The sequence below is a fragment of the Varanus komodoensis genome, unplaced genomic scaffold (genome assembly GCF_004798865.1).
Source record: "Varanus komodoensis strain SLA01 unplaced genomic scaffold, ASM479886v1 scaffold1, whole genome shotgun sequence".
NCBI lineage: Eukaryota > Metazoa > Chordata > Lepidosauria > Squamata > Varanidae > Varanus > Varanus komodoensis.
In genome coordinates this window covers 4,671,273-4,687,831 of record NW_025335268.1, presented here as the reverse complement: position 1 = coordinate 4,687,831, position 16,559 = coordinate 4,671,273, and positions in this window count along the sequence as shown.

Below are 16,559 nucleotides of genomic sequence, written 5' to 3'. Positions count from 1 at the left end.
AGTCCCGTTTCTCTAACCAATAATAAAAAAGTCCCAAGTTTGATAGAAGTCCAACTCTTCTATGATTCTATGCAGTCCTGCTAGCTCCTATTGTGATGACCCCAGACCCTGTGCCATCATCAAAAACTCTGGAAGAACATTCATTTGCTAACAGAGCAGTGAATAGGAGAAATTTAGCTTGTTCTCAACTAGCACAATTTGGCAGCAAAGCCCTGGGTTGTTGTCCTTGTTTTTGCTGCCCCTGCAGCATTACAGGAATGTTGTAGGCCACCTGCAGAGGTGTGGCCCATTTATGTTTTATCTCTTTTAAATGGGATGAGCCCATTTTCCTTCCATTACAACAATTATCCTAGGGTTATTATTTACTGTATAGCAGTCTCTAGATTTTCTGTCTTTATAGCACGGTTAACCTTATGGTTAACAAGAGTTTCACTGAGAGCTCATTGCTTTAAAAATCTAGCAAATGTCCCCCCAGTCTTGTGTTTTTGATTTCTAAAATGTATAATATGTTGAGGAATTGCCTACAATACAGGGCCTCTTTGGATTTTGGAAACTGGATTCCTCTGGAATATAAGAGATCTCTGTGTAAAAAAGGCACTAGAGTTTCGTTAATTTCAAGGTTCACTCTTAGCCTCGGACTGAAACATGGTCTATAGCATTTTCAGGTTAGTACTTTCTTGACTGTGTGGCTTGCAGGAATCAATTTGTCATAGTGATGCAGAGTAATGACTGTTCATGTGAATAGGGTAAAGGTGAATGAGAGTGTATCGCTAGTGCTTTTGGTATTGTTTGCTTTCAGAAATATTCCAGAAGCTACTAGGTGGTTATGAAAATATTACAGATCCCCTGGTTCATATTTTCATTACTAGTAATTCATCATATTCCTGATAGGAAACTTTCAGTCTTCCATTTAGTAAATCAGATAGGTAGCAACTCTGTTCGGCAGCCAATGAAATGCCACCAATTGTGTATAATGTATAGCTAAACTCTTCGAGGGTTTGGCGACTGTCCAAATGGCCAAGTGAGTTATTTTGAATAATGAAGACGTTTCCAAGAAATTCAGAAATGATTCACAATCTCTTCCCACCAAAGTCTAAAGTCATGCTATTTTTCACTCAACACATGTTAGATGAGACGCTATCTTGTTTATGAATGTTTGGGCTATTTGCAGCTCTTCTGTCAGAAAGCAGCCTCAAACTTACCTTCCTTTCATTAACCTTATCTCTGAACTCAAAACATCCATGTGGTTAGTAACAAAATGCTAAAATGATGCTGTTTACATATAGTGGGTTTAATTTTACTGGTTTATGGGTGCTATCTGGCAATATTGCTTGAGGAACAACTAATTGAAACCTGATGTGGAAAATCAGTCTGTGCACTTGAAGCTCTGGGACAAAATTTACTGTTAAATTAGACTGCCCCTGTCCCTTTTAATTGGCAATTATAGCTGACCTATGTGCCTCACACAGTAAGTTAACATTCACATCTCTGCTTCCAGAGGCATCCATTTTAAATTTCCAGGTAGTCTAGATTTCAGTAGTCTTCAAGTTCAGCCTTGCCGGACCTGGGATCTATCCTTAATTTCAGCCTGCAAAATTCTCGGTCTCTGTCTCTCTCTGTCTCTCTTGCATCCACCCACTCATTTTCTCCCTCCCTCTCTTCCTTTCTCTTCCTCTTCTCCTGCTTTCTAGGAAAAGGTAACACTGCTGATGGAAGGCTGGCTACTTTTACATTGCTGGACAAGCATAATCAAAATAGAGAACAAAAAAGGCATCATTTTGCATAAAATTTGCATTAAGATACAACATTGGAAAGAAATGCTATAATTTAAATGGGAATGGAACTCATCTCACCATAGTAATAAAGACTACTACCATTTTGACTTTCTGGCTGGTTCAAGGCCCCTCTCTCCTTCTTTATCCTGTTTTGTCATTAAGCTGCACTGCCCTTCAGTTGTCAAAACAGAGGACCATCCTCTCTAAAATCAGGCACCCAGCCCTCCCAGGTCCTGATGAGTCCCAGCTTCACCAGTTTACCTGATGAAGACCAGTGTTGAACCCAACAGCAGTTACTGTGCATTATCTGCACAACCACATGAATACCATATAACCAAACTGTTTTAATAAAAGAAAAATACCCGAGTTCGAACGTGTGGTTAGGATTAAAGCCCGGAGCAGATACAACATGTCCTGCTCACTTAATAACCTGTGAAGGTAGCAGCACTTCAGACTTCCTCATGTTAATCTCCTTCCATCTACAATTATTTTCCAATGCCAAACTCTACTGTACACAGTTGCTTCCAAAAATGGCTTTGTTTGATTATTTTCTTTTCTTTTGACCGCTTGAGTTGGATGATTATGTCATCTTGTCCATTCCTCTGTGCCAACATTGACTTTCCCCCCAGAAAGTCTAATTTTAAAATGACTGGTCTTCTGCATGGGGCATCTTCTATGCCCTCTGAGAATGATTCTACAGACTGATAATATCATTTATGCTATTAGGAGTTTAGTTTATATATTCCATTCCTCATTATTTAACTGGATCCAGTAATGGAAACCAGCAACTCTGCTTCCTCTCTTTTAAGGTTGCATCTTTTAAAATCCAGAGGTCATCTAATCTTTTGAATAACCATCACTTCATATCAGAAATGAAATGTGGGAGGCAAGAGAAACTGACCATATATAAACAGAACTTAAGAGTGATTGAATTAAATCACAATCATTCCTCTGCAGGTCTAATACAGTTTCCATTCCTAGGGCATGCACGGAACCATCTTACTCCAGAGGCAGGCACCCTGTTGCCCTCCAGATGTTTTTGATTACAGCTGGGCTATATGTCTGTCCTCCACCGATTGTCAGGCATCTTTCATTCTATCGCCTCCTCATTGATAGAATCTTTCCAGGGGGTATGAGTGAGAGGACGTTGTCCTGATTTGCAAATGCACCTTTCTACTAGGTGTAGTTGTACAAGCACATATTAGCACATACATGCACTAACACAAGTTTGCAAAGCTTAAATGGTTTGTAGGACTGCAAAATTTATGTGACTTGGGAAGAGATGGTCTGCACACCTTTGGATCTATTGAATCCACCATTCATAACTTCAAGTCTCATCAGTCCTACTCAGCAAGGTTGTGTATATTTACTTGAAACACTTGGAAGGCACTGAATGACCACTGATTGGCCTACTCATCTTCTGTAGGAAAATTTATTTATTAAATAATTAGATTTAATTAACTTACATTTCTATACTGTCTGATAACCAAAGCCATCTGGGCAACTTACAACAATTAAAACCAGAAAATACAGAAAATACAACATGATAAAATGCACGTTTAAAAGTTGAAAACTGCACTATAAAATAAAACTAAAACCCAAAACAAAACTTAAAAACAAAGCAAAGACTTACAATACATTAACAGTTTTAAAATAACAGCAAAAGAACAAAGGCATTTCCAAGTCTGGCCTTCACTCTCATCCCTCCTTCATAATTTGTGAATTGTAAACTGGCAGGCCAAAGGAATTGCTCCAAAAGAACTGTTCTCTGGCTTCCAGCAGCCACCCTACGATCCTTTAATCAAGAGAACATGGTGACTCTCACTTTCACTTTCATTTGCAGCCTGTCCCTTGAGGGGGACTTTCAGGAAGTCCATCCCTCCAGCTTCCCCATTCTTAGTATTGCCATACTATCTGAGCACATGTGAAGTTCTCACTGGGCCTGTTCACAGGTAATGAGATGCTCCTGTGAGTGAATTTGCCCATGGGACCTCTTGTTGAGATGCTGGCAACTATTTTGAAAATTCAAGCTGCAACAGGGGCAGGCCACAGCCTGTCATTAATTCGGATGTCAGGCAAGGTGGCTTATTGGGATGGTTCACAATTTGTTCACAAATCTAACAGGTAATGGGTTATTCTTGTAGGGTTTGCTTGCAACAACATGCTGCAGTGCTTGGATGTTTGAAAAACAAAATAACAAGATCTGCAGTGAAATTTATCCATGGTGACTTGCTGATCAGTGCAAACTCTCTCCCTGCATAGGTGTCTAGCAATCTGGTGTGTTCTGGACTGCAAGCTACAGTTTGTGTGGGAAACAGGAGATCTGGAAGCTGCTCATTCCTGCCCTGGAATCTTTGATGCAGGTATTAACAGGACGATTTCTGAAATGTTTACATTTCAGCCTTGTGTTTATGCTAGCATTGGACAAAAGGTAGATTTCAGAGCAAATCCACGGAATTAGAAGGCATGGGGCATCCCATGGAAGGAACCCACTGAGAGCTTAGCAACATGGCAGATCACACTCTGAGAAGCCCATTTGTTTGAGTACTGCTGAACAGTAACAAAAGCCATGGTATATGAACATGAGATTTAAGAAGAGCATTGCTGGTTGCATGAGAGAGAAACCAGACGGAGTCCATCCACAAACTGGGTCTGGTTAAAGATAACCGACTGGAACCCATGGGAGGCTTGACCTCTGCATTAGTTTAGGGCAGGCTGAGAGTCAAGCAAGTATCCCTTGGCTGGAGAATGCAGGGACTCTGCTTGCTGCTGCTATTGCTTTTCCAGGCAGAAACCATTTTCTCTTTGGCGTGCTACTCTGTGAAATGTGACCAGTGCCCACCTACTGAATTCCCATGCTTTCGTGTCCAGAATTTCCTCCCCCATCTTGGAGGGAAATGGTTTTAATTTACATTGCTGTGGAGGGCTGGCTTGTATCTCACATTATCTATGCCAGTGCAGTTGCAACATTTTTCATATCAAACTTCTCCAGTGCTCCGAAGATGCATTTGTTGTACTTCTTTAAATGTACTGCTGTGAGACATGTTTTCCGAATTATCCTCGCCTTGCCTTACCCTGTCTCTTCCACTTGTGCCACAGCATCTAAGTGCGCTACATATCACAGCCCGAGGGAGCTGTAGAGCTCAGGACTCATTAGCGTTCTCCAGCATTCACTGCTGATTTAAAGACACGTGCATTAGCTGGCCCACTGCGGGTATCGGTGGGAATTCTTGTGGCTCTAGGAATGGTTTGAGGTGAAAAATGAGAGTACTGTAGAGACTGGGTATCAAGATTGTGGCCCAGTGGAGATGTCATTCATAAAGGAAGGAGAATTCCAACTAGGATGCTTACCATCCGCCTGCATGGGCTGCTTGATGTTATAAAACCTCAGCCATTTCAGGAGTTACTGCACTCTCTTGCTTTCAAAAGAAAGCCACTTGGAAATCAGGGAAACTTAAAATGCAATCCGATGACCTCCAGACACCTTCTAGAGGCAGGGCAACGGATTTTCAGAGCCGCAGTCCCCTGGCCCACCCTTCCTTGTGGGGAAGAAAACACATCTGTACAATAAATGCTGATAAAACCTGGTACAATAAGGTGGGGAAAAAGGTGGGGGAAGAAGGAAAATGAATGCCTCTCGATGGACAAAATTACCTAAAATCACTACTGTAGATGATGATATATGAGTTCTTGGTACTGTGTATACTTTCTACTGTGTAGACATTTATTGTGGAAGACATTCATTTTCTACTCACAGTTGTGTACAGATTCTTTAGGTGATGTTGTGACCTTCTGTTTTTTCTTCTGTTTTTAAAGAACAGTTTTGGTAAGATTTTTTTAGAACAGGGAAATTGTAGTATCATTTATGAAAGTGAAAGCAAACACTTTTTCCCTTGTGCACTTTTGTAGGAGTCCGCTGTCCCACACTGCCACCTAGAGGTGACAAAGTGGAAAAGCAGGAAAGGAAAAGAGCATTTAGATCTCAAGTTGTGGACAAAACAGCAAGATGTAATGGGTTAACAGCTTTGTGTAGAAAAGATTTTGATTTACGATATGATAGAAACATTATTGCCTACAGCCAAAGGCCACAAACACCATAATCAATTAACAAAGCTGGTATAATACTGGCTTCGATATCTCTTCTCTCAGCTACAATGGCCTTTTGTTTAATGTCCTTCCTCAGCTTCTTCTGGGGGAAGACATGTGTGGCCCCCTCTTGTAGAAAAGGATGATATATTTTAAATTAAAACAATGAAATGATCATCTGTAGCCATTCATGCGCATGGCAGATTGTCCATTGTTCTTCTATATTTAGAAGAAAAAGGAAGGAAGGAAGCTGTTGGAACAGGATCCATGGATGCCATGGCCCAGGTATTGATGCTGCGTCTGCCAGTCACTGCCTGCATCCCCTGCCACTTTCTGGTCATTTGGGGACCCTGGAATCCCAAACCCCACACCTTGCCCCATAGAACTATCGCCTGATTCTGAGGAATGGTCTTTGGATTCCTGTAGTGAAAAGAAAGACCTTGGGGAGCAGTCCCCAGTTGGCCTCCCCATTCTCTAACCTTTGCCACTTGAGAAAACCCAACACCAGAAGAAGTGTGTTGGCCCTTTAACAGCACTGGAAGGGGCAGAGTTTCCACAGATACTTTCCTGATCTGACTCTAAAACTGCATTTACTCCCAGGTTGTGCTGGAGTGACTTGTTAGTTCCCTTGTTCCAGGATTGTTGGACCAGATCTTGAAATGCAAGCAATGTTCCAGATGTGATATGGCTGTCTTGACTGCACCAGGCATCTGGCCTGAGCTATTACTCAGGACAGATGATGGACACCCACACCCCTGCCCCTGATTGCTACTGCGTTCATGGCATAGGCGATCTCCAGAGTTACCTCTGCCACAGCTCTTGGCTCGGAGGAAGCATCTGAGCCTTGCATGGTTCTTCAAAGAGTGACGTTAGCTGCTTATTCTGGCCCATGTGGCTCTTCAGGAGGCCTGCCCACCCACCTGCTGGCCTCCTCAGGAAGAATCAGAAGTGGGGGCTCTAGAGAGCCTTGCTGGCTGCTCTCCCACTTTAACTGGCCTTTGGGACAGCATGAGAGCAGGCAGAGTGGGGCTCTGTGGAATCCTGGCTGTCCCCGGAGGTGGGCCACACTGTGGAGCGCACTGTCCAGGATGGCTGGCTGGGCTTTCGGGAGCACCTGTGCCTGCAGCAGCACTTACCTGCCCAGTGGGGCCGGCATGGCCCTTTCTGCTGCAGGGGGAGGAGCGTGTGGGGGGCCTGGCCTTGGGGCGAAGTCTGCTGCAGGGAGCTTGCTCTGCATAGGAATGCAGTAGGAGTGTTGGTTCTTGAATGCTGCTGTTGGTGGGGTCTGGATGTTGCACACCTGGCAGAAATGAATATTGGACATGCGACAAGGAAGCCAGCACCTGATCTTTGCTGAAGTGTGTTCCCATCCGCACTGCGATATGTTGCAGATTACAGATGAACCTTATTATACTCTCTTTCCAAATAGATTTAATTATTTTGATTGAAGACATTGCATGAGTACTGTCGTGAACTAATTAAGCAAACTTAATGCCAGCTCATAATTTCCAAATATTGTATGCTTTCACGGAGAGATGGTCAAATCTGTCAATACTGGTTTTGCATTTTCTCAGCTTTAGATTATTTTGACCCTCTTCCTCAATGGTTCATGAATTGTACCAAAAATGTCCCCAGGAAAATTCATATACCTTTTCATGCACATTTCTTCTGATTTGTTAAGGACTGTAACTAATTTTTCAAGCAATTCTATCCTAATATATTACACTTTTGGCATATATCCTCTTAATATATCTTTTTTGCATGCACTTTTCTTTGATATACACATTTTATGTGCTTTTTCAAGTTTCAGACTGCAGCTCAGAATTCTGGTGTGCAATTTTGGTGTGCAATTGGTGTGCAATTGCATTCTAGGACGCATATAGTTTTAGGAGGTGTGAACTGGGTAAATTCGTGTAAAAATTCATCCAACAAATATTCTATCCATTCTTACCTTGAAGGAGACTAGATGTAGGGACTGGAAGATCTTGTTGGAATAAAGACCCGTACACGTCAGTATAAGACCCATGTGGACAGACTCCCCCAAAATACCTTTATTTCCTGAAAACCTGAATTAAGTTTCAGAAAATGTACACTACACATACTATATTTAAAATGGATTTTAGCACATAGAAAACAGAGAATATTGTGACACTACTCAATATTTATGGAGCACATTTCCACACATATAAAACATACTGTGTCATATCATTGATTTTTAAATGCCATGGAAATTGGTCATGTCATAATATTTTAAAGATTGTTTTATACTTTGTCAGAGCTATCTTGAAAAATAACGTGCTCAGCATTTTTTTTGAAACTCCTAACACATGGACATATGGAAAACATATTCCATGTCCACAAGGGACAAAGATTTGAAACGTGGGGTGTAACGAATACATATTGGCTACGGACAGAAAGCCTTGTTGGTTTGCTCTTAATGGCACAATACCCTGATCTAAACTATGTTTTGCGTATCTCTATCTTCCGAGGTGTAACTTAATTCCCACCCCCGTGAGTGGGATTCAGGGTTTAGAGAGGACTATATTTCACTTGACCACATACCCTAATATAAAACCAACTTTGCTTCGTTAAACTAATGGATTATCTAGATATGTCAACTACTCTGTGGCAGCTACCTAAATATTTCCATTCACTACTCCAATCTCTGCTTGTCTGCTCAAGCAGGGTGTTCTAGAACAGAAAACAGCAATGTAAGGTTTCATTTCATTTATTACATTTCTGTAATGCGAAATAGCCGAAGCACGCTGGGTGGTTTAGAATGATTAAAACCTTAAAAATACATTTGCAGAGCCATATACTCGCAAACATACCACCAGACAATCCACAGAGATATATGCGTGCCACTAAAACAATTGTAAATAATGCACAAGAAAAAACATTAGGGAATGAAAACAATATCATTTTGCATTTTTTGTAACTGACTCCTAACACCACTAGGCTGTATCGATTCCTGTTCATTTTTTCTGTTGCAACAGTAGTATCACAGGGGAAAATATCCCTTTAATTTTAGCATGATTTCAGTAAGGAAGGGCAAAGAAAGACTCCTGATCTGGTCAAGCAATCCAATAGCTTCAGTTTTAAATGGCAAAGTGTTTCATAAGAGGAAAATGCACTGATTGATTTGTATGCAGAAGGAATGAATTCTCTGTCTGAATGTATAATTGTAACTGAATCCAAAGGTCCAGTCCAAGTGAACCAACAGGTGTTTTGAAGAACTGCCTTTATACATTGAACAACACGCCTTCTTAAAAATAAAAAGTACACATAAGCCAAAATGTTCCTTCATCTTCTGTACACCCTCAATTTCATACACTTTTGGGAATACGTGGGTTGGTTCCACTGTGGCAGTGCCTCGAACTAATAGCATCCATATCTGTATGAATTAAAAGAAAAGGTTTTCTTTTGGGTCTCTAAAACATAGAAACGGAGTGAGTCAGAAGGGGTCTCCCAGGCCATCTAGTCTGACCCCTGGCTCCAGCCGGCTCTGCTCACGACATGCCTACCACATGTATGTGCACTTTATCATTGGCAATAAATTTGCTTGCAGAAACAGGGCTGGGGGCAGAGAAAATATCCTAGCTATGGGCCCACTTCCACCCATCTACGTTCTGGGAGGGTGAAGTCTGAATGGGAGCTATGCTCAGAAGGGGACTCTGTATGCTTTAGAATGCTGCGCAGTTGGTGTTCCAGATCATGCAGGCAGCGGACGCAGGTTGAACAGCTCCCCTCTTCAGCTGCGCCCCTCCAGTGTGTGGAAGGCAGGGAGGCAGGTCAAAAGAGAGATGCTAGCAGAGCACAGGCAGCCAGCATGGAAGAGGGCTCCAATATAGACCCCAACATGGAATTTTATTCATTCCTTTATTTAAAGTTTTATATGCCATCCCAATACTAAATGTCTCTGGACGACATACAAAAACAAACAAATAAACAAAAACAAAACAAAACAAACAAGCAAGCAAAGCAACCATAACGACAACACACTCATTTGATTGAGAATCATGAAGAGGAAGTAAGCATTCGTAAATGAGTGATCGCCAACCTTGCCACTCATCCCAGGCCCGATCCCTGTTGGTGTTTGTGATTGCTGCTGGCTTTGCGTAAGGGGGAAACCTGTGCAAACCAAGGAGTGATCAAGTGGGAGATCTGCTCAACACTCCAAATTTGTGCAAATTTTCCACATAGATGAAACAGAGATGATAAGTCTACTGAGAAAATTTGTGCAAGTCAAACTGGGAGTGACAAATGTGAGCATGTGTTTGGCAGTTTGCAAATATTTCTGGCAGGAACCTACTTGCACATTTTGCAAGCAGCAATGGAATTCTAATACTGCCCTATTGTTAAGCAATGCAGTGATGGACACCTCTGTGAGAATCAGCCCTAACATTAGTCTTTGATGCTCGTTCTTTGACTGAGGATCCCCTTGTCATCTATTTGTTCAGATGCCACTTTCCCATAATATTTACTTATTTATGAACCTTTCATCTTGAAAAGGTTCCCAGGATATTGTACGTAACTTTAAAAACAAAGAAATACAATATAATACATCATAAATTGTCAAATTCATACACTATTGACTAAAGCTGTATGAATTGGCTTCCAATGGCTTAGAACCAATCAGGAGAGAGGATAAACCCAAAGACAGAAACACAAACGGACTTTAGACCAGACCAGAGTGACCTCCATTCCACAAAGGAAACACAAGTTTCTCCCCATCTAAGCAGCACAAAGGGTTGGTGAGGCAGCAGTTATGGGCAGGAGAGCATCAATCAGCTCCACCACCACCCCCCGCTGCCCACTGCCCCCATTCCCACGGCACTTATTTTTCCATTAAATTTTCTACCAGAATAAATCTGTTTGTCTTTAAGCTTCCAGAAGACTCTGTTTTTGCTTCAACACCCAAACACAGCCAGCCCTTTGAACATGATATTTTATTAGAATCTGATTTTGGTATGTTTCAGTTTCTCTACTCACTGAAGAAGACCCTGATGCTGGGAACGATTGATGGAAAAAGAAAAGGGGACGGCAGAGGATGAGGTGGCCAGATGGAGTCACTGAAGCAGTTGGCGTGAGCTTAAGTGGACTCCGGGGGATGGTGGAGGACAGGAAGGCCTGGAGGAATGTTGTCCATGGGGTCACGATGGGTCGGAGATGACTTTGCGACTAAACAAACAAAGTTTCTCTACATAAGTCACCTTATAAAGCTCTTGCATTAAAAAGTGGACTTGGGTCTAGACATATTTAACAGATAAGTGATCAGTCACAGCAGAGTTTTAGAACTTGGCTCTCTTGCTATTTGGAGGCTAAGCAGTAGGTTATAGTGACAGGTCATGTTTTAAAGAGGCATTCTTCATCCTACTCCGGACTGAGTTCCCTGTGTGCGCAACGGTCTCCCCTAATGTCCTCATTCCTTGCAACCAGCATTCGATCTTTACCCCGCCACCCCACTTCCTGTGCTCTGTCCTTTGCATTTATCTCCATTATATTTCATCTTATTGCTTGCAGGCAGTTTAATGGCACTATTCTGTTTGAACCAGACCTGGAACCTTTAGTGGTACAATCTTGGGCACTTAGCCTGACACATTTAACATCACTCAAGGGATAAAATTACTAGTCTGGGAGAATTTTTAAAAAACCAAATGCACGTTCGAGGGTTCACTCCATGTAAGGTTTTTAGCTTTTATTTTTCTTCCTTGTGTCTCTGGGGTCCAGTTGGGAAACCGTTCTGCCCCATTTGTTCCAACTTTGGCTGTTTTTTCCCCTTGGAATGAGTGCAGAATTGAGTGGTTCTAAGTAAATATATGAACCCGTGTGCAGCCCATTCTTTATATAACACACACGGGTGGAAGTGTGCAAAGTGGGAAGATGGCAGAAGCTGACGAGGTGCGAGGTTTCATGCTCTCGTACTCTTACTCCCACACACCTTTGCTAGCATCAAAACTCTTTTGGGGGCCTCATTGGGGTTGGGTGGGGTTGAAGGCAAAGGGGTGGGATCAAAAGACCCCAAGTCTAGCATAAATTAGTGTAAGAGTCATGTTATCTATTATACTGATGCCTTAGGAGAGGCATTTCAGCCTTCAGTGGGGAGAAAATGGCACAAGAACTGGGAAACCATGGAACAATTGGTGGACAGTGGGAAAGAGTGGAGAAATTCAGAGGCTGGATTGGAACACAGTAGTTTCCCTGCCTCTGATCTAGAGCTATCTATCAGTCTCTGAATGCCAGTGGCCAATATTGTGCCATGTTCTAGAATGAGCAAGATATAGAACGGGGTTCGGCTATGCAAATGAAGCATCACTAAGGTCACAAACGCTAAGATCAAATTCTTCCCATGGTAGAATGATATGGAGGGGACTGTGTGCTCCCTGATTATGATTATGATTATTAATCTGCATTATTAATAATAATTTAAATATTTTGCCATGGATTTGATGTAGATATAGTGTAAGTTTCCTTATGTTAAATGTGGCCTAAGTGAAATGTTGCAATATTTATACTCAATATTGAGCTTTGATCTACTGATGTATCTTGTGCTTATCTAAATGTTTGACGTGTTTCCAGTGCCCTCTAATACATTTGATGTGCAGGCCTGTTAAGATGGGAGGAAGCCTGGGGACTCAAGCACACCCAGTGCAGTGTGGGAGGAGTGGCAGAGGTGATTGTTCTCCTCCTTTGCATTTTCACTAGGCGGATGTTTCTGGCCATCTAGAGACAGCATTTCAAAGGGAAGGAAAATGGCGGGAAGGAAAATGGCTTCAGGATAGTTTGGACCTTGATCCCTCCAGGCTCCAGAAACACACCCTGCTAACCTTCTCTGAGGCTGCTTTCCTGACCTCAGAGAGCAGCTGGTGAGGGGGCAGGAAAGGGGGGGGGGGAATATCGGAGCTCCAAATGTGGTTTGATTCATCCTTTCCCTGACTACCTTTTGCCTGGTTAATGCTTGCCTTATTCAGCCCTTGCCCTCACCACTCCTTGTCATCTAATCACCATTTTACCTTAAGTTCTCTGCTGTCAGCACAAGATCAAATGTCTCCCTGCGTTTCAGTAGGAGTAAAAGACAGAGCAATATCTTGGATAAAAGCAGGTCAATATCTCAGACAAGTACTGGGAAAAATAGGGGAAAAAGTTCATTATAAATCTAATTGAGGGAAATGACAGATCAAAGTAAGAAATGCAGGCATGTTCTTGGACCATGAGTTGCTAAGTGAATCTCTGAAAATAGATTCAGAGATTAGAATGATCTACTGTTAAGGAGACATCTTTTTAGGATGTCTTGTTTAGCATGAGAAATCAAAAAGAAATTAAAAGTAGTAAATGCAAAGCAGGGAGAGGATGACCAGCACCTCATCTGACCTTGGCTAACTTCAAACAGCTGTGGTAAAATTCGGAGATTCAGACCGAGCCCTGTCAGGGACCACACTTTTACTCTGAGAACTAGTCTGGAGACTCTGCTCTGTCCTTTACTTCTGGGATCTTTGCTGGCAGCAGAAGGGGGAATTCAGAGCAAGGCAGGACTTCTTGTATGGATGGAAGAATGTAACTTCTGGGGCTGGGGCATTTTGGACATGCTCTTGCTAAATGCTTCCTGGAGACAGTGTCCAAGAGGGCCAAGAACCATTGGATCCTTGGTAATTTCCTGCCTCCCAGAACATTATCCGTAGCAATTTCCTGCTTTTCCTCTACAGAGTTCAGACCTCATAGGAGAAGCCACTGTGGCCTGGGAGCAGGACAGCAGCGTAAAAAGCCACCTCTGTCTACGGCCTTTTCTCCCCTGGAAATTTCAAGGCCCTTCAGACACCGCCTAGAGACCACAGGACTGCTCTCTAAAATTATTTTAGGAACTATTTCATAATACTATTTTGTCATTTCAAGAATATTTTTCTTTGGTTTAATACAATGATAGCCAGGTATAGCACAAAGGGGAGCAACCAACATCAAAAACCATTAACGTTGCTTTGGGGATTATTTCTGTTTGGGGCAGTACTGTGGCTTGGCCTCTTGGTTTCTGAAAGTTGGAGAAAAGCCATACTTTAAATATCTTTTGCAATGTAAAACATGGCACCATTGGAATGGGACTAAAATTGATTGCTATAGCTGCAGGCATCTGGCTACCTAATGGGGACCATAGTCTACCCAATGTCTCTTGGCTGGTTGGAGAAACCAGGACCTGGGAGAGACCGAGTGAATTTCTTGGTGTGGATGCAGGGTTAGACTGAAAGACTGTAAAACTGGCTCAGAATCTGCACAGGGGTCAGTGGGGCATTAATTACTCACAGAAGGCCTCCATCCTGATCCCAAGGGCTTGCTTAGAAGTAACTCCCACTATTTTCAGTGAAATGTCCAAGTGAAAATTAGGTTTGCCACTTGTGAATTGGCAAACATAAGGACATGTCTCAGCAAAAAAGAGAACAAAGGTGGGCACCTATTTGCGTAAAATAGATGGAATGATCTTCCCATTGCGATCAGGTGGGCTCTGGGCGTGGGATATTTCCATTGACAAGTTACAGCACATCTGTTTGCCCAGGAGTTGCCCTGACTGCTAGCCATGACAACTAAACCTGCTTATTTTAATGAGCTGTTACTGCTTTAAGGGTTGGTATCATTGCACTTTATCATGAGTTACCTTGCAAACCACTGCAGGACTTTTTAGTATAAATAATGAAAAGATATATAGAAGTCTGCTGAAATAAATAAAACATGCCACAAAATTGCACATGCTTATTTATATGCATAGATGCAAATTTAGATATAACCATTGTAAATGAAACTGAAATATGGTATATATTTCATCATAGTGTAGAAGATAGTGATCAGTATTCCTTCTGATGGTTCTTAGCCTTTCAGATAGAGGATGTCTTCAAAACAGAGAACAGTTCTCCATAAAAATGGCAAATGGACATGCAAAATTGCCCCTTTGGACCCCAAAACTGCTAGTTTTATGCACTGAAGTGTGTGTGTGCACACAACTGTGCAGCTATGATTGGATCTCATAGCCAAAGTCCAGGGTCCTGCTGTCTTGGTGGTGGCGGTCCTCATCACCAGGTGATGTGGCAGCAGCAAGCAGTCCTCATGTGAGCACCTAGGCTGACATGCCAGCTGGGGCTGACACTGTTCATCGCAGGTACAGCAAGAGTCACTTTCCCACTCTTCTGGTGGATCACCTAGTCCTACAGAGAAGATTTTCAGGGGCAGTGAAGGAATGGGGAGATAGCACTCAACCACAACCAACTCTCCTTCCCCAATTCACTAGAGCAGTTCCTCTTTTGGAGACCTTATTCAGATGGAAACCCTTCCATCTGCAGCAGGCAAATTATGGACCTAACCTAATCACACTTATTTTTGAGAAAATGAACATAGGACTGAATTGTAAGTTGCCAATATTGAGCAGCTCAAAGTATTATTTAATACTTTAATCATGCTTATAAATAACTTTGAACATTGAAAAGATTAACAGTATGCTTAGAAAGCTGTTTGAAGAGGAAATAAAAATGTACACTTTCCAGTTAAAAACCAACTGTATTGCTTGTCTAGGTTTTCATCTTGGTTTTAGTAATTACTTTTCTTTGCAAGAGGAAGTTCACTTGGAACTTTCCTACCCATCCTCTCCTCATGCCTCAGGTTAACCGTGCTGCAAGAACTCTTTAGGTTACAATGGAAGTGATATTTTGGAAACTTGTAGTAGCCAAATATTCAACCTTTGGAATATTATGTGTGATGGAGTTTTTTTTAAACTTAAATGTCATAGGAAATTATTATTTCCTTTGCCTAAGAACAGTAATAATTACAAAATACTACTGGGTCAGTTACCAGAAACATCGGCACCTAAAGCACTGGGAAATGGGAGCTAATTTTGGCCAACTTTTCATTAATTAAAAAAAGGGGGGCATAGTAGAGGTGCTTTAAAGATCTGCTTTATAAATAGCCAAGTCAGTTGAGAGCTGGGTTGTGCTGAATGAATTTTAGCTGGAGTTTCCATTATTTCAGTACAGAAGATGTATTAAAATAATAGGGCTGTACACAAGAGCTGTGTTTGGTTCATTTAAGTGCGTGTGTGTGTGTTTGCGCACATTTGGTTAAAGGTAAATTCCTGCTTTAAGGGAAAGGAAGGGTTAAAAAAAGAACTATTGGCATTTTAGAGTTCTACCCTTGGAATAACCAGAAAATAGACATCAGAGTATACTTGCAGCATGCAGAGTGCAAGGCTGCAATCCTAAACACCCTTAAAGGAGAATGGTGCCCTGTGATTACTGGAAGTAGACTTTCTTCTAGGCAAACATGCATAGGATTGCATTGTAAGTTTGCTTTGGAAGGGCTTTTAATGCTCAGCTGGTTACTTCTCAATTTCACAAGTTAACCGGCATAAATAGTGCTCCTTCAGCAAGCTTGTGAAGCATCCAGGGTGGAGATGGCTGCATAGCATCTGACCCTGATGGGCACGGGTATGCAGGCATCACCATGGATCCACGTACTACACCGGCACCCTGGCTGAGATGGGGGTGGGCTCATCTAAGACCAGTCCCTGCTCTTATCGGACTTTTCTGCTGCCACTCACAGCACCTACCAATCCCAGGTCACAGTGTAGGAATAGGAGCTTTTCTAACATGAAGCTGTTAATCTCTGTAGCTACTTTCCAGTTTGTTGTAGAACTAAGATAAGAGCATTCGACATTCATGACTTTCC